Raw genomic sequence first — 17,636 nt, forward strand, 5'->3', positions numbered from 1 at the left:
ACGAACACAGAGCGAGTGAATTGTACCTACATGGAAGGATTACTAATTAATTAATATATAGTTTACATGTATAGGTTATATTTACTTTATTTATTGAGATTTTTTAATCTGAGCCAGATAACAAAATGATAGCATAAAGAGGAGGAAATGATTTTAAAATGTGATTTATAATATGAGACTATAATGTCACTTCAGCTTCACTTCTGTCATTGTTCTAAACAACCACTGAACAGAATTTAGCGCTCGATTATGTCATAATGTGTGTCATTCTATTTTTGACCCCAGATCAGTTTATTGAGTGGATTTGCCAATGACGATCATTTTATACAAAACATCAACAGAGACTACAAACAATTCTTCACGCATAAGAGGTACTGAGGAACGAAAACAAAATGTAAGTAGAATTTAGTTTTATCTACAAAAGCGGATACTAAATATTTGATAACGGAATCGTATTATAAAGAAGTAGCCAATATGCGAATTTAAAATGAGAACACACATTTGAATGATAGAGAACTTTTGACTGAACGGAGAACTAATTAGCGGGCTGATAGTGAGCTCCCCGCCCCACTAGTCACGTGGTACGGCCCGCCGCCTGCAGTGGGAGTTCATGGTCTTGTGTGAAACCACGACTATGTAGTCACACACACCTGCAGCGGGTTATTCTCCTAATGTCTGTGTGTGTTTATCCCCCGGTTGGTGTGTGCATCCTTGTCGGTCTGTGTTGTCGCTAATGTTTAGGTACGTGGTCCACTTTGTTTGTATGCTGTGTTCAACGTTGCTCATGTTCATTTTGCCTGTTTCGTGTGAGCGCCACTGTGTTCGTTATTCGTGTTCGTCTAATAAACATCTGTCTACGTCAAGCGAGTTTGTTTAATTTAACGGACCGCATAAGTATTTTATAAATGCGGAATAAGTGAATAGAGAATGAACTAAATAAAGGGGAAGTAGCTGAAAATATTCGCGTAACCGAACTCCATTAGATGAAATACGTTGACTGAGACAAGGGAAAGTGACTTCTGCGCTTGTTTTAGAAAAGCCTCTGTAAGACCACGAGTGTGGCCATTATGCACTGTCGGACAACCTTTGTTTCACATTTATTAACATTTGTAGAAGAAATTGAGCTACGGGTGGCCATTTGTTCTGTTACATAATAACTGTATATAAAACAAAGTCTACAGGCGTTGATTGCTCATTTCTATATAGAGATATGAAACTGGGGTACAAAAGTAATCTTGCGCACAAATGCAGCATGTTAAATAAGTCTTGTTTGTAGAAAACTGTGTTGTAATCAAAGCCTAATTTTCATTTCAAATTCAATTACTTCTAAGAAATAAATCTTTAATTCTTAAAAATTAAAGGTTTTTTTTGTTGTTGTTGTCCAAAAACACATGCAAACTGTTATGACTTTTTAAAAGAAATGAAACAGCTTTATTATTGTTCAATACAATAGAGATTTCTTCTGCCCTTTCTAGATGCCAAGGTACAAGTTCATTAATATAATTACCAGAAGACACAAGAGTCATAGAGACCCTGCTACCATTGCTGGGTTTAAGCAGCATTACTCGGCCACTCTGGGAGAAAGTGTAAGTGTCTAGATCATTTTATACTATAATTTTAATGATTTATATAGACTGTATCCACAGTTTTATTTATTTAGCCTTCACACTTTCCTGACTTGTACAGATGGTAGTCCAAAATATGCTGTCCATTAGTGGAGTTTCCACTGCCCAGGTGGGGTCAATGGATGATTAATTTCCTTTACAATTCATCACTGATTATTTATCACTTCTCACCCAAGAAACAGGAGGACTGTAAGGAGGTTCATACCATCCGGAGCAGAACTGCTGAACACTTTATGATCACAGAGTCAACGGAAGAGATTTGCTATTTAGACCACAGCGCCCATGTAGAAGGTGCAGATGTACTTTCTTGCATAAATCTAGCTTTCCATTAAGAACACACAGTAGGATATGATCTTTGTTCACTTTAAATATGTGCCTGTACTTTATTATGTAATTGCATTTGTATTGATTGTTGGGAAAAAAAAAAACATCTGTAGATGTAAGAGAGGATCTGGGTGGAGTAGCAGAATCTATTACAGAGGCAGTCAAAGTGGAGAACACCCCAGCTGGTGAGTAGCATCAAAGCACCACATCAATAATCAGAGTTTACATACATCCACTCCATGGACACCAGTTTAAAAATTCTACTTTTATTTCAAATATAAAGGCTCAGAATGCAAGAAGTTGAAGAGAGTACGCATCTTCTTCAGACGAGCATGGCAGGCTATAAAAAGCACCTTGTCCTGTGCCACGCGCTCCAACAAAATTAGCCCTATTCTTTAACTTTTCCCAGCTCTTTTTACCAATTTATTTTGTATTTCTTTTTTCCCTTCATTTTCCCCAACCTGTCTTTTCATTTTCTGAAATAACATCTTTTGACTTTTTGATTTATTTTTGATTAATAAACTTTATTCATGCAAAGATTTTGTCTGTTTGCATTCTGGACCTTTTAATCATATTTTTCATTCCAAGACCAACCAGGTTATAATTCTAATTCAGCCAAATAAATATTGAATGATTCAACTCACTTTAATAACATTTTTAGATTAGCACATATATGTACAGTTTCATGTCGCTCACCTTTAGTGAGAGGAAGTACAGTAAAGAGAAAACACAAACTGAGCATCCTTGTCTCTATGGAAACACCACTGACCTCCCAGCACACACTGACAACTCTACACCCAGATCTCCACTACCACTGTGGACACACACTGACTCCAGAACTCTCACAGCATTACTTCAGTACTCCAGACCCTAATGTCCACCCATCAGAGAGGAACTGGGAACAAATGAACTTGGCCAGAGCTCTTATGTTTCTTTTCAAGTTCACATCACCAGCTTTACGGAGACATACAAAACCACACACAGTGCCATCATGTCCTTTGACTGTGAGGACTCTGGTTGTTTCTTCTTTTGTGATGTATCCCACAACCCCACACTGACCATGATGCTGCATCTGTGAAACCATATAGGAGACACACATGCTCATTATAAAGCAAAGGGGGTGGAGTCTGATGTAGAGGAGAGAAACAAACAGACATATTATCCCCTCACTCTTATTCTCAAACTCCTCTTTCTAAGTTTATAGTTTTAAAATGCAGTTTATAGAGTTAATCACCTCAAAGCTTGCGCACATACAAATTTTTGCATTACTTTTTCATAGCTTGATATATTTTAGGTTTGCACTGTCTTATGATGTCCTGTGTACTTAATATTTTATTCATTGTATCAAATTTGTTTTATTGGTAAATATACTTTGAACTATTATGCACTGTCACTACAGAATGCTGTGTGCTTTGTCTTCAGAGTCTATAAGCATGCAAACACACACACACACACACATTTAAGAATTTATAGATAGTGAGAGGACCTGCTTTTTGTTTGGTTTTTCAGTTTCCACATCACAATAATTTCTTGTGGACCATTGCTTATGTAGAAAAGTTCTTTAAGATTTTTTGTGAGTAATATGAAGTTCTGAATTTACTGAATGAGTCAAAAACAAACAACAAAAACCTGCATTACTCACAATAAGAACCTATTTGAACTTTGATAAACTCTGTTAATCAGCCTTTGAACATAGACATGGTTTGGGTAGTACATGAGCAGTCCCTTTTCTCAGTGAAGTACTGACATCTCTTCTCACAGTACACAATATTCCCCAAATTATCAGTAACCATACCAGTCCTACATATACTAAACCTGTTTTGTACTAAATTAAATTCAAACTAGACCTGCCATTGAGAACACACTGGAGCCTAGTTCTAGTTTTAGTCTTTGTTTAAAACATCATCCTTTATCCCAATTTCACGTTAGAATAGACCCAGCAGTCAGAGTTGTGCTATTTTGATTATTAAACTACACTTTACCGAATAAAAGTAGTATTTTGTACTATTTCTAGCTAAAAACCACTGATAAGCCTGTCATGGCATAAGGCAAGAAATAGACTAGAAGGAAACTGAGCTTGTGAGTGTGTGACCACAGTTCAGCTGCAGAGGGACAGAAGCAACACGGTTGTCACTTCTGGTCTAAAATGGGCTTTAGACTCTGATCTGGTACCCACTGCCCACTGGTTGGAACTGTGAGAAATGAAACCGCAGCAGACGTCAGACATCCTGAGCTCTCAGACCACATTAAAATGCATACACAAATCTAATACTTTTCTACCACAATTTAGTCCACAAACCATTTTTCTCACACCACTAATAGATTAAGAACACTGCTGTAAAAGTGGAGCCTGTATGTTATATTTGATGTATTCACTGAGCTGAGTTATTTCATGACACAAGCATTTACATGAAAGTAGGGTCATACACTACCATGACTGCAGACATTAGCATTAGTGTATTTATACAGCAGGAGACAAACAGGGAATATCTGGGAACAATTACTGGGAGGGGTAAGAGACAAAACTCACATGAGACACATGTCAAGGGGCAGAGCAGGGGAGGAGCTGCAAACTAAAACATACAAAAGCACATGGAGACAAAGACGTACTAAAGCAATAACATGTAATTGTCTTCTACTCTTTACTACAGTGTAGCCTATAGAAACGTATACCAGGAAATATAGGACAATTATATTTTAACTATATTAAAAAGTACACAGATTTCATAAGATGGAATCATAAGATATGCAGAAATATTTAATAATTATTTGTTAAGCAAAAGAGTTTTCCAGTTCTACCTGAGAAAGTCAGCTTGCTTAAATAACATTTTATATTAACAAATAAATGTACAATTTAATGCAATTCAGCATTAAAAGAGAATTTCACACTCACCTTCAGAGAAGAGAAGACACAAACTCAGCAGCATTGTCACTATGGAAACACCACTGACCTCCCAGCACACACTGACAACTCTACACCCAGAACTCCACTACCACTGTGGACACACACTGACTCCAGCAGTCTCTCAATGACCAAAGCAGATATTAACACACAACGATGATTTTTCTAATGCAAAGATGGTACAGATAAGTGTGAAAAGTTAATGGAGTGCTAAGACTGGAGAGACAACATTTCACTGAGACACAAGACAATATGAAATGGCGTCCTTGGAGGGTGACACTCTACTTTGGTCAGGGGGGATCAAGAAGGATAAAAGAAGATCCCAAATGTAAGGTCTGCAGTTGTTCTCGAGGCAATTCCTTTGTTGTAAACCATACTGGTGTCAATAAATACATCTTCTGTTTTTCTCTACCATCCTGAATGTTGCCTGTTTGAGTGCTTTGATGTTTTGCATGACTCATCATCTCTGTAAATATCTGAGCATCAAAGTTTCACATCCGCTATTACCCTCGGTCGTCAGGCATAATGGAATGAACACACTACATGATCAAAAAACTGCTAGCTGCAGTTCTATGTGAAATGCATATGACTCCTAGTGCAACCACAAAAGTGGCCCCTTTCGAAGTTTTGATGGGAAGACCATTTGAGCCAACCAGGCCTCCTGCTAGCTGTTTGGCACACTCTGATTAGGTTGTACCCTCATTAAGAGCCACCAACTCTGCCCCATAAACCAACTGCCAACCGACACTGAGGAAAACATGGAGGAGCAATGCAATGCACCATGTGCCTCGGTGTGGTTTTGTCTGCATGCACAACTCCCACAACCCACCAATCACAATTTCAATATGTAACCTGTGACGGTCAGGTTGATCAGGGGTGAGGCACCCTGACAGATGTAACATACGTGTGTCACAACAAGACTTTTCTAAGAGGTGCCTTTGTGAAGCTGTTATGTAGGGTGATGCCACCCGAAGGAGATCCGGCTAACAAACCCTGATTAGCTCCCGGCTTGTGGCCTCCCTCTGGTAGCTGTGAACTGGCGAGCCACCTGTTACTTAACCAACATCACATCAATTAACAACACTGGAGGACGCCACAACTGTTCAATGAACAGGTTGGTATTCCCATAACTTTTCAATGCTAGGCTGCACATCGTTGTCAGGATCTTCAAATATCCTCTGACAAATCGTTCCATTTAAAAACAGTATAATAGCTATTTTTAAATCATTTATCTTTGCTCTGTTGCCAAGCAGAGATTCTATAGACATTTTAGTTACTTTATAATGTTGCCAAGCAGGTTTTCTATGTTTGTTGTCTGCCAAAACTACATTCTTCCTCTTTTTTGTCACTCATGCTGTCTATATATTCTAAGCCCTGTGTGACAATAAGCTGGAGCACTTCTGAGTGCTTGCTTACTCAGTGTCCTGTGTGCAACTCAGGACTTCTCACCAGGCACCTGAGGTTCACAAAGATGAAACCGGACTCCTCACTGAGGGTTGACCATCCAAATGCTTAACACACTGCATTGCGGGTAATAAGAATGCTCTGTATTTAAAATGCTCCTTAACATCTGTTCAACACTTTTTAAAAGTCTCAGGAAGCCAATTCTTTAGCTGTTCTAATTTCATGTGCTATTTTCATTAATAAGAAGAAAAGATGCCTTTGAACCGATAGTGAAATGAAATGACAAAACAGGGTGGTAAAAATATTTGGTGTGCGTGTTGGGGTTAGAAGTTTGTCAAAATTTCATTTGAATACACTTCCTTTCCACTGTAAGTGTAGAACATTCAGGTTACTATGGAGGTCAAGGCCTGTTTGATACTCAAAAAGGATGGCAGAGGTCCTCATCCTGGGAAATTTGAACTGTTTCCATCAGGTGATTTTCACAGACTGCACATTAACTGGGGGAACCAAAAGGGTCATGTGGGAGGGTCTGTTCTACTGACCTGCTCCTGGACTGAACGTCACATACCACACACTCTTAAATGGATCTTCAGAGAGGAAGAAATCTACCTCACTGACCAGACTCAGGGTTACACAGGCAGAGTTCAGCATCTTAAAGATACTCCAGGAAATATCTCTCTACTCATATCACCCCCGACTGAGGAGGATGGGGGAGTGTCCACCATACCTGTGTAAACACTGCAGTCCACTTCCTCCCACTGACTGGACTCTGGCTATCAGGTGTTTCCCTCTGACTCATGTTGCCTTTATCACTCCAGGACGGCACTGCCATCCTGTGGGAGAAACTGACTTGGAGAACCGAGATGGATGATGCTTCTCCACAAACTCTACTACACTGTACCATCTCAACATGTCTAATTCCTACTTCTTTGTGTTATATTCTGTGCAGATGACTTTTTGACTGGGACAAATGTATAGAGAATAACATTTTTTTTTAAAAGTTCCATCATTCATTCAGTGTTTTTGTTTCAGTCTTTCCAAGAGATGACATGGAGGTTTAATCATGAAGTTTGCACCTTGAGATGTAGATATCAGTAAAAGGACTGAATAAGGATGGCCTTTAGTAAAACATGTTCAGAGTTGTTGACCAATTGCTGTAGCAATACTTATGGGAGGTGAAAGACATGCATGCTGGGAATTTTCACATTTGTAAACTCATTGCTTTGAAAACAGAGACAAAAGAAAAAAAAATAAGACTGCTTAAGAAAACTTTAAACTGGAGTGAATGTGACAGAAACCATACTGCCTGAGACAGTTAGTGATTGATTGATTAAAACACAAAGTTCATAGCTGGATCACAACAGAACCTAAAGCCCACAAAACCAGAAAAGAAGCATGGACGTGTGTGTGTGTGTGTGTGTGTGTGTGTGTGTGTGTGTGTGTGTGTGCAAGCATGCATGACTGTGTTAGAATAGGCATGAATGTGTGTATGTGTTTGTGTGCATCAGCATTGGAGGAGCATATGTGAGGAGGAAGCATATGTGAGGAAGAAGAGATGCATGCTGGGAATTTTCACATCTGTCAACTGGTAGCTATATACGCATATATGCGTATACAGGAGCGTGCATGTATTTGTGAGTGTGGGTGTGGGTGTGTGGGTGGGGTAGTAGTTGTGTATCATTTTGTATATTTAGGGTGTGTGTAAAATTATGTTTTTTCTCCAGGTCCTTCAATGTGGGTCTGTTCATCCTGAAGCAGCCGTGTGTCTGTGTGTGTGTGTGCGTGTGTGTGTGTGTGTGTGTGTGTGTGTGTGTGTGTGTGTGTGTGTGTGTGTGTGTGTGTGTATGTATGTATGTATGTATGAATGTGCATGGGTGTGGGTGCATGTTTCTCATGTGTGTGTGTGCCAATTCCCCCCAGCTAGACACATCACAGATAGTGATGTCCAACAGACAGTGGCATCCAACTGCTGTCAGTGAACTGCACTCTACACACATTCTGCTGTCAAACTGCACCACACACCTTCATGATGTTCTTGGTTATCAGTGGGTATAAACAGAAACCACAACTCTCTGTCCTGCTTTGGCTCTTTACTTATGAAACAGCAATAGACTCTCACAGTGGAAGTGATGCGTACAGACAACGGTTGGCATTTGACCTTAAAAGACATGATTAATAACAGAAAAAATATGCTGCTATTTAAAGGTCAAATATCAAAAAATCCTTCAACAGAGATATACACATAAAATGCAGAAAAATGATTCCTTGGGAAAAATACATAAACGTAATAATAAAACACAATTAATTTTTTTGATCAGCAGAGAGCAGCAGCACCCAGCCATCAGAAATCACAACACCTAAAAAACATTCTGATTGGTGTTAAACTTATTTATTATGGTACAGTGCGGTCACAGCTGTCAGAAATGGTGATATGTGTGCTGCAGGTTCTACAGTGACAGAATTCAGTGGTCACAGATTTTGGTGTAGCACCATCATTTAAACATCTGATGGCTCAGAGCAATGTCTGTTTCTGCATATATTCCTAAATTCACCTTAAAGGTAATAACATGTTTGATATCATAGTGTTCAGAACAATCTCAGCTATCTTCCTAATAAGGTAGAATCTGACATAGATCACTGTATAAAGTAATATTATGGAATATGGACATTTTTCATCTCATGTGAAAAAAATCCCTTTACTAATTGGGAACTGTTTTGGTGTTTGAAATAGGTTTACCAAATTCTGTGGTTCACAGTAGTGCAATACATGAATAAAGTAATATTGAAATATATAATAAATGTCTAAAATGAAATTTTGTACATATATTGAGTAAAAGCATGGTCTGTTAGCAACATTAACAGCTTTTGTTCTAAATTAAAGGACCAAAATGTGCTCCTTTAGTTTAGACTCTAAACATGTCTCGTCCACCCGGGTTAAGGGAAAATAAAGTAAATTTGATTCTTTGCCGACCTGTCCCGTTAAGTGGCACTGAAATATGCGCTGTGGTTTGGTCCGGTAGAGAGGAACCGGTGCTAATTACCTGCTAACTGCTAATTAGATACTAACATAAAGTAGGACATTACTAAGACTGACACAATATAAAACTAGAGTGCATGTGGGGGTTTTGTTTGTTTGTTTGTTTGTTTGTTTGTTTGGGCTACAGCAGGGTACATCAGGGGGTGGAGGGAGGAGCCATGGCAGATGAGACGGGTGTAGGCTCAGTAACATCATGACATCAGGGATAGGTGAACCTCAGCAGAAAGAGAGACTAAATTATTAGGCATGTCCACGTACAAGGGTGTGTAAATTAGGGAACTATAATATGCATACCATCCCGTGTCGAACAGAAGAGGATGAGCCTGGATTCTTGATCTCTTAAAGCTAATTTATGTAATGTTGCCTTGTGATAACACCTGCTGAGAAGTGCATTATACAAATACATTTCTATGGAATTGAATAATGCAAGGCTACAATATAATTTTTAAGAATGGAGTGCCTCATAAAAACACTGCTATTGAACTGATTAAGAATAGCGTGGTACTAGGGCTTTGGTTGAGGTTATCTGAGGTTATCTGGCCAACCCTCGATGGAGACACTGGGCATGTGGCAGGCAAAACTCACATCCTTTTTCCCTTGACGAAAAGCCAGTGAAAACATAGTCACTGTGTGAGTGTGTAAGTATGTGTGTGTAATGCAAAAACCCACTGGGAAAGCAATACACAGTCAGGCTAGTCATGCTCTGCACATATGGCTTTATTAAATATGTTTATTTATTTAGTTTAATTGGCGGGTGGGGGGTGGGGGGCTCAGGAATGACCTCTCAACACTGGCCTGGTAGCAGAGGCCTGACACATGTGACCTCAGACTCTTTGTCACGTACATAGTCATACATGGTATAACTGGCAGTGAAATGCTTTATGTAACTGCTCTGTCCGTGGCTGAGGAGAGATACAGGGTAATGGAGAGTGGTTTAATGAATAAATAAATATGTTATGATGAATAAAGAGAGGATGTATACTATGCATATATACAATGTACAATTTCCAGTTTTTACAATTTAAAATTCACAGTTTTTTTTTTGTTTGTTTGTTTGTTTTATGATGTTTGTGGACATCATACACAGAGTAGTCCCTTCAGTTCCATCAGTTGGCCTGATTCAGGGCCCAAATGGCCTGTGGGAAGGAGCTCCTCTTCAGTCTCTCCGTGTTGGTCTTCAGGGAGCGAAAGCGCTTCCCTGACCTCAACAAAGAGAAGAGCCTATTGTTGGGATAGGTGGCCTATTGTTGGGATAGTCCTTCACAATCCTCCTGGCCTTGGTCTGGCACCACTTGTATTAGGTGGTCTACAGGTCAGGAAGTTCCATATGAAGTTCCGCTCTGCTCAACGCACCATGCTCTGGAGTGCTTGTCTGTCTTGCTTGGTGCAGTTCCCAAACCAGACTGTGATGTTTCCTGTGAGGATGCTCTCAATAGTGCATGTGTACAAGGTCCGCAGCACCTTGGAGGGCAGTCTGAAGTCTCTTAGGTGTTTGAGGTGGTAAAGACGCTGATGAGCCTTCTTTGCCAGGGAGTTGGTGTGGTGGGACCAGGACAGGTCCTGCGAGATGTGAAATCCAAGGTACCTGAAACTGTCTACTCTCTCCACCGTGGTTCCATTAATCCTAACAGGCTGGTAGTGCCACTCCTGCTTCTTGCTGCAGCTCCTTTGTCTTGCTGATGTTTAGGAGGAGATTATTTTCCTGGCACCAGTTCTGCAGGTAGGCCCTCTAGTTGTTGTCCGAGATCAGACCCATGACGACAACGACGGTATTGCCAGCAAACTTGGCAATGATGGTAGAGCTGGAAGTGGCCACGCAGTCTTATGTGTAGAGTGAGTAGAGCAGGGGGCTTAGGACACAACCCTGGGGAGCTCCAGTGCTGAGGGTGAGGGTGGATGAAACACAGTTGCCCACCCGTACTGATTGTGATCTGTCTGGTAGGAAGTTGGAGATCCAGTCACACAGGGATGGATGCAGTCCAAGATCCTCCAACTTGGTAGTGAGTCTGGAGGGGATGATAGTGTTAAATGCTGAACTGTAGTCGACAACCAGCATTTTAACATAATTACCCCTCACTTTATCCGAGAGTTCAGAGCCTTGCGGATGGTTTTGTCCACCCAGGGCTTCTGGTTAGGAAACGTCTTGATGGTGGCTCTTGGGATCATATCATCCACCATTTTCCCAATGAACTCCACTACTGCTTCCGTAAACTCGCTGACATCATCAGTGCCAGTGACCTCATCAGTCCTGCTGTTTTCATATTAGCGTTACAAACCGCTCCAGCTCTCTCTCTCTGTGTGTGTGTGTGTGTGTGTGTGTGTGTGTGTGTGTGTGTGTATGTTGGTATCGTGTGACAACAAGATGATGTAATGTACTTTACTGTCCATTGTAGATCGCTCATGCAGATAAAACACAACACGCTAGTATCAGATTAACACACACACACAAGCACTTGAAATGTATACAACTGAAAATTTGTAATTCATTGTTTAGAGTTTAGATTCTGCATGAATTCATTGTGCTTATTTGCTCCTGTGAACATGAATATTCAGCCTGGTGACAATCTGCATGCAGGAACAAGTCAGAATACCACAGACCAAAGGAGGGAAGGAGGACAAATATGAACAACTAAAAGTAGAAAGAGAGACGTGTGTGTGAGCTGAAGTATTTGTCATGGTTTCAGTTCAAACACTCACACCCCACAGTCCTAAAAACAGTGTGTTCAGGTATGTTGGGCTTCGTTGAGGAGCAGTCAGATAGTTCTTCATGTAGTCAGTGATGTCTCACTCCTGCTGCAGGGACATCACACGTACAGTAAGACAGTCACAGATCAGCACTAAAGAGGATAGAGGAGGACAGCACACAACATACACACACGTACAACAGATGAGTGTATGTGGGGGTACTCAAGGCAAATATACACATGCACTGCAGACCTGTGTGTGTGTGTGTGTGTGTGTGTAATGTTGCTGGCCCGAGTGCAGCAGGACGTACAGACTTCCTTGACGGTGCAAGACATTTATTAACATTAAACACATACGACACAGGGGGCACTCACACATAACACAATAAACATGACTCTACACTTAACATTAAACAATGAACAGATATACATTAACACGTGACTACACAAACTAACGTTGCGGCTACAGAGCTCGAAATTATCACACATGTAGCGACAATAACCAACAGAGGTGCACATACTGACAGGTTTAAATAGACAGACAAACAGTAAACCCTGCGCAGGTGTGTGCAGTCCCGGAGGGCGTGGTTACAAAACACACGTGACTCGTGGGGGGCGGAGCGTTCCGTGACGGTGTGGATATGTGACTGGGTGCACAACTCAGTAAACTCTTATGAGTTTACGTGTAATTAAAATTTCAAACCAAAACTTATTTAGTTTAACATACTGGAAGGTATTTTTTCCAAGTGCATTTTACACTTATAAAATCCTGTCAAAACCGCAATCCACTAGGTGGACCTATACTACACTTAAATTATATGGAAACACGAATAAAAAACAAAACAAACAAACAAAAAAAACGGTAGATAAGACTGATATAATTTCTAAAAAGGAAAAAGGCAAGCATTCCTTTTATAAGATTGATGTATATTTTATTGAGATAAAGACATTCATACTTTTAACCAGCACATTATTGCAGGTAAGAAAAGGATTTTGTTATGCAGATGCTGAAAGCAACAGTACCAAGAGGATTTACCAAATATATCTGTGTGTGTGTGTGTGTGTGTGTGTGTGTGTGTGTGTGTGAGAGAGAGAGAGAGATGCGAATAAAAGTTCGTCAGAGTTTCATCTGAATACACTTCCTCTCCACTATAAGTATAGCTGTGAAGTCATTCAGTAGACTGTATTGAAGAGTGTGTACGGTGTGTATCAGCAGTCCTGCTGTAGCTGTGTGTAGTTTGTGTAACTCAGTAAGAATGCAGGTGTGTGTTTATCTGCTCCTTGTGCTCCACGCTGCTGATGGTGAGTGTTACCTTCTCTCTACAGGTGTAGACAAGTGAAGAAACACGTCACCGGGAAGCGACCTGGATGAGGTTTGAGGACATGTAGCTCGATATCTGACTTATTTACAAATCCTATTCGCTATCGTTGTTGTTGGCTTCCAGTGTTTGTTAGAAATGTTAGCAGCTTTTGTTCTAAACTAAAGGAGCAAAATATGGACACCAAACATATCTTGTCCACCTGGGTTAAGGGAGAATGAAGTAAATTTGTTGACTTTATTTGTTAAGTGGCACTGAAATCTGCGCTGTGGTTCAGTCCGGTAGAGAGGAACCGGTGCTAATTACTTGCTAAATAGTTACTTCAGACCAGCATACGATAGGAATTGTAGGGACATTACTAAGATTGATGAAATTAAGAGTATTGTGACTCTTACAAGCATCATTTTGCCCTATAAGTCTGTATATTTACAAAAACAATTTATGTTTTTTTATCATGGTGTGGTATGTGAAATGTGCTCACTTGTTTATTTCTGTTTGTGTTATTTATTCCTCACTTGTTCATTCTGTGTATGATGCAGCTCTTGTCCACTACCCACTTCTGTATCCAGCTGCCTGTAACAGAGGTCACACCTCATTGTGGTTGATTGTATATGTGGTACAGTCCTTTACATGTGGTGTATGATGTGTGTGTTTGGTGCTTCTGTGTGTTTTACTAAGTGGGGCGTGGGGTTGGGTTTCAGGGAGAGGCTACAGTGAGTTCTGATCTCATGAATTCTGACATACTCATCAAATGCAAGACAATACTACTCTGTGTTACCATGGAGACCTGAGGAGTGGCAGAGCTCACTACCTACAGGATAAAGAGTTGGACTAGTGATGAATAAATACATTTGGCAAGACAAGTGAGGTATCCAGGTCCAGCTCTACGGTGGGTGTGAAGACCCATTGTGCAGAAAATGCAAAAATTAAAAAAAAGCAAATTCATTAGAATGGAAACGCGTTTGCTACAGATCCAAAATGCAGTGCAACTTCAGAAATGCTGCAAACTCAGTCACAACACAACGTTTTCTGAAGTTGCCTCGCATTTCCAAAATATAGCACACGTCATTTTGAATAAAGTGTTTTCTGAATTTGTATAGCGTTCAGGAATTTGCATCAAGTTTGTAAACTGTAGCACATGTGTTTACCTTCTGTGTTCTTGAAAAGAAACAGTAAATCAAACATAATGTGGAATACAAGTGTAACAACAAGACTGAAGGGGAAATAGGTGAGACGCTGATTCAGAGATGGAACTGCACCTTAACAACCACAGCACCACAAAAGATACCAAATACAAACAGTGCAGACTGACTCTGCTTATTGGTTTTGCCAAAGTCATATCTGGGCCCATGTCCTTAAAGGGCCCCTACCATGGAAAACTGAATGTCACTCACTTTATTGAAATAAATAATTTTTAAGTAATATGTAAATATTGTTATATTTTCAAAACACATTGTTTACTCTCCAATTCCTTACAGTCTATATATAGAATATAATCTGTAAAAATAGCCTGTTTTGAAATCACTGTTTCTCTGATGTCATGAGAACCAGCTCATTTACTTATCTCTGCCTCTTTGGCCTACAGCAGTTTAACCCCCAACACCTACATTGCAGTTCTCAGACATATTGCAGCACAATACAGGGCAGCCAATCAGAACAGAGCTCATTTATCTTACATCTTAAAGGCACAGCAACAGAAACTGCCTGTTTAATTCCAAGGGATAAAGAGAGGATGGAAAATGGTTGTGTAAAACTGAATTATGACTCTTTTTGGAAGATAACGCCACAAAAACATTGTAAGAGGACAACAAAGCAAACTATAAAATAAAGGATAAATGTAGGATATGCGACCTCTAAAGACCTTTTGGTGTATTTGGTGAGGTGGGAAGGTGAGTGGCTACAGCTACAGCTGAGGAAGCACCAGGGGCTCCTGTCTGGGTCCCACTGGGCAGCCATATGCAGGGCAGCTGTGTACAGCACAGGTTCTGAACTTGGCTGAAGGGTGCAGTTTCAGCATCTTGGACATCAGTCAGGCTGCCTTGGAGGTGAAAGATGTTTGGTCTGTGGTATTGGTCTACAACTCTGAACACGTTTTACTAAAGTCCATACTTATTTGGTCCTTTTAATGAAATCTACATCTCTAAGTACAAACCCCATCTCTAAGTAAAACTCTATATCATCTCTTGGAAACATTGAAATAAAAAATGGAAAAAATTTTTTAGCAAAGCATTAGCCATTAGATTAGAACATATTAGTCCATCACTGATACACTGATCAAACTGGTTTCATCAAAGGAGACACTCAACCATTAACATGGTAGACTACTTAACCTAATACTGTGATGGTGGCAGTTCAGAGGAAGCACTACGCAAGGTTACACCAAAGTGCTCTTTATTTTCCATTGTCAATATTTGACGATACCACTACTAACGACAAACACTACTCTGTTCAAATAGTCCTTGTAGCGATGTACACGTTGGGAGTGAGCAGTCCGACAGGCCACTAATGTGCTGCACTCTCTCTTGACCTGTGAGTTTAAATAGAGAGACTGAACAAGGAACAGGTGAAGGTGATTAGTAGGCAGGAGACTGGGAATGAGGCAGGTGTTTAGTGTGATCCCTAGCAGGAGTGGGTGTGTCCCTCCCTCTGGCTGGCCGGCCAACCGTGACAAATATGTTACACCTCACTCCACATATTAGAAACTGCTATGCAGAGAAGGCCTTCAATAAAGAAAACTGGAAGTTTTTCTGCTCACATTGCGTAAAATCTTTAACACCACACCTAAGGCCACAGTCAGTATCAATATAATACCATCACAAAATGTGCATTAAGGTACTAGGCAAGGAAACCCACTCTCTCTATTGCTGTTCTCAGTTCTTATATTTATACATTTATTTATTAGTATTTTTACTTTTTTTGGGGGTGGGGAGGTTGTCTTTTTACAGTTTTTATTTGTTGTTGTTGTTGTTGTTGTGACACTGCAGTGCACACTAGCCTACAGCCTCAATTAGTTACTTTACAGATATTCACCATTTAGCATTTATACATTTTTTATTACTATTTTTGTTTTTTGGGGTTTTTGTCTTTAAGTTTTTATTTTATTTTATTTGTGTTGTTACAGTGCAGTGCACACTAGCCTACAGCCTCAATTAGTTACTTTACAGATATTCAGCATTTAGCAAACAGTTGTTAAACAGCTTTTGACAGCTTTAACAACAAAAATAACAAAGTAACAGAGAAAAGGTGAGAAAATGTTTCTATTTCCTGTGATAACTGTTGGGTTGTGATGACATTGCACTGTCTACATCCAAAGTGGTCTTTGCTTTGGTGACTCCTTTAGTGGTTCTGTGTTAGTGGGTGCATTTCACAGCTTCTCTTAAGTAGTTTTTTTCTTAATAGTATGAAAACTACAACATGATCATAGACTGCTGCATTCCACCTGTACTTTTTGAATAATATGAATGTTATCAGACAATGCTCATGTTTACCTGATTAAATGATCAATGTTTATTTTGATCAGCATGTAATCTAGAGCTCTTCCTGTCTGATCTGTCTAATATTTGCTAAGCTACACATTCAGTTTGGTCCTCTGATCACTAAGTGCAGGAGTGAAATGATGTGTCCAAACAGTGCTGAGGGGGATCACTGTGTAGCACTACTTCTTACTGCAGGATCACTTTACTGAGGATGGGGACTGAACACTGGGAAGCTCAGGAGGAAGTGATGACACTAGAAAGACACTGTTTCACTGTTACATTTAGTCTGTATGTGAGAGAGAAAGAAGTGGAGGAATAATTTATTTTGCACTTGAACACACTTCCCCTCTACTGTGGATATTAGTGTGTGGAGAATTTCAGTGGAGTTCTACTGAGAGAGTTGTAGAGTTCCAGGTTATAGTTGTATTGTGGTTCCACTAGACAGACTGTAGTCTGGGCTGCAGTTTTCAGTGTTCAGTACACTGTAGTTTTGTAGAGTGTATAAGATGTGTAGCAGCATTACTGCTGTAGCTGTGTGTGGTGTGTTGTGGAATGCAGCTTTGTTTTTAACTGCAGATGTGTTTTTACTTCCTTTTTGGAAATGATGTGCATACGAAGTCCTGTGAAGCATTTGAGGTTCTTCTTTATTGTACTGATTCGAAGCTTTGGACTATGTCATAGAGAAATGAACTGACCAAACAGCACTGAGGGAGGTCATTTTAGGTCACTCCCACTGGCAACCACATTTTGTCTCTATGACAACGGACTGAAACGTTCAAGTTACAATGCCGACGTTCTCACTGATGATGTGAAACTATCTGCTAGATCACTGACTGATAAAGAAGAAAGAGGACATACCAAATGA

The 17,636-nt window shown here is 40.0% G+C and overlaps 1 long non-coding RNA gene across 1 annotated transcript; it reads left to right on the plus strand.

Moving 5' to 3' along the window:
- Positions 1-607: 607 nt before the first annotated feature.
- On the plus strand, positions 608-1,910 carry LOC145660330 (uncharacterized). The gene is made up of 3 exons (XR_014126580.1): positions 608-741; positions 1,476-1,586; positions 1,802-1,910. It is a non-coding gene; the product is annotated as an uncharacterized LOC145660330 (long non-coding RNA).
- Positions 1,911-17,636: the final 15,726 nt, after the last annotated feature.

The sequence above is a fragment of the Electrophorus electricus genome, chromosome 2 (assembly GCF_041902795.1).
Source record: "Electrophorus electricus isolate QZ-2024a chromosome 2, ASM4190279v1, whole genome shotgun sequence".
Taxonomy (NCBI): Eukaryota; Metazoa; Chordata; class Actinopteri; order Gymnotiformes; family Gymnotidae; genus Electrophorus; species Electrophorus electricus.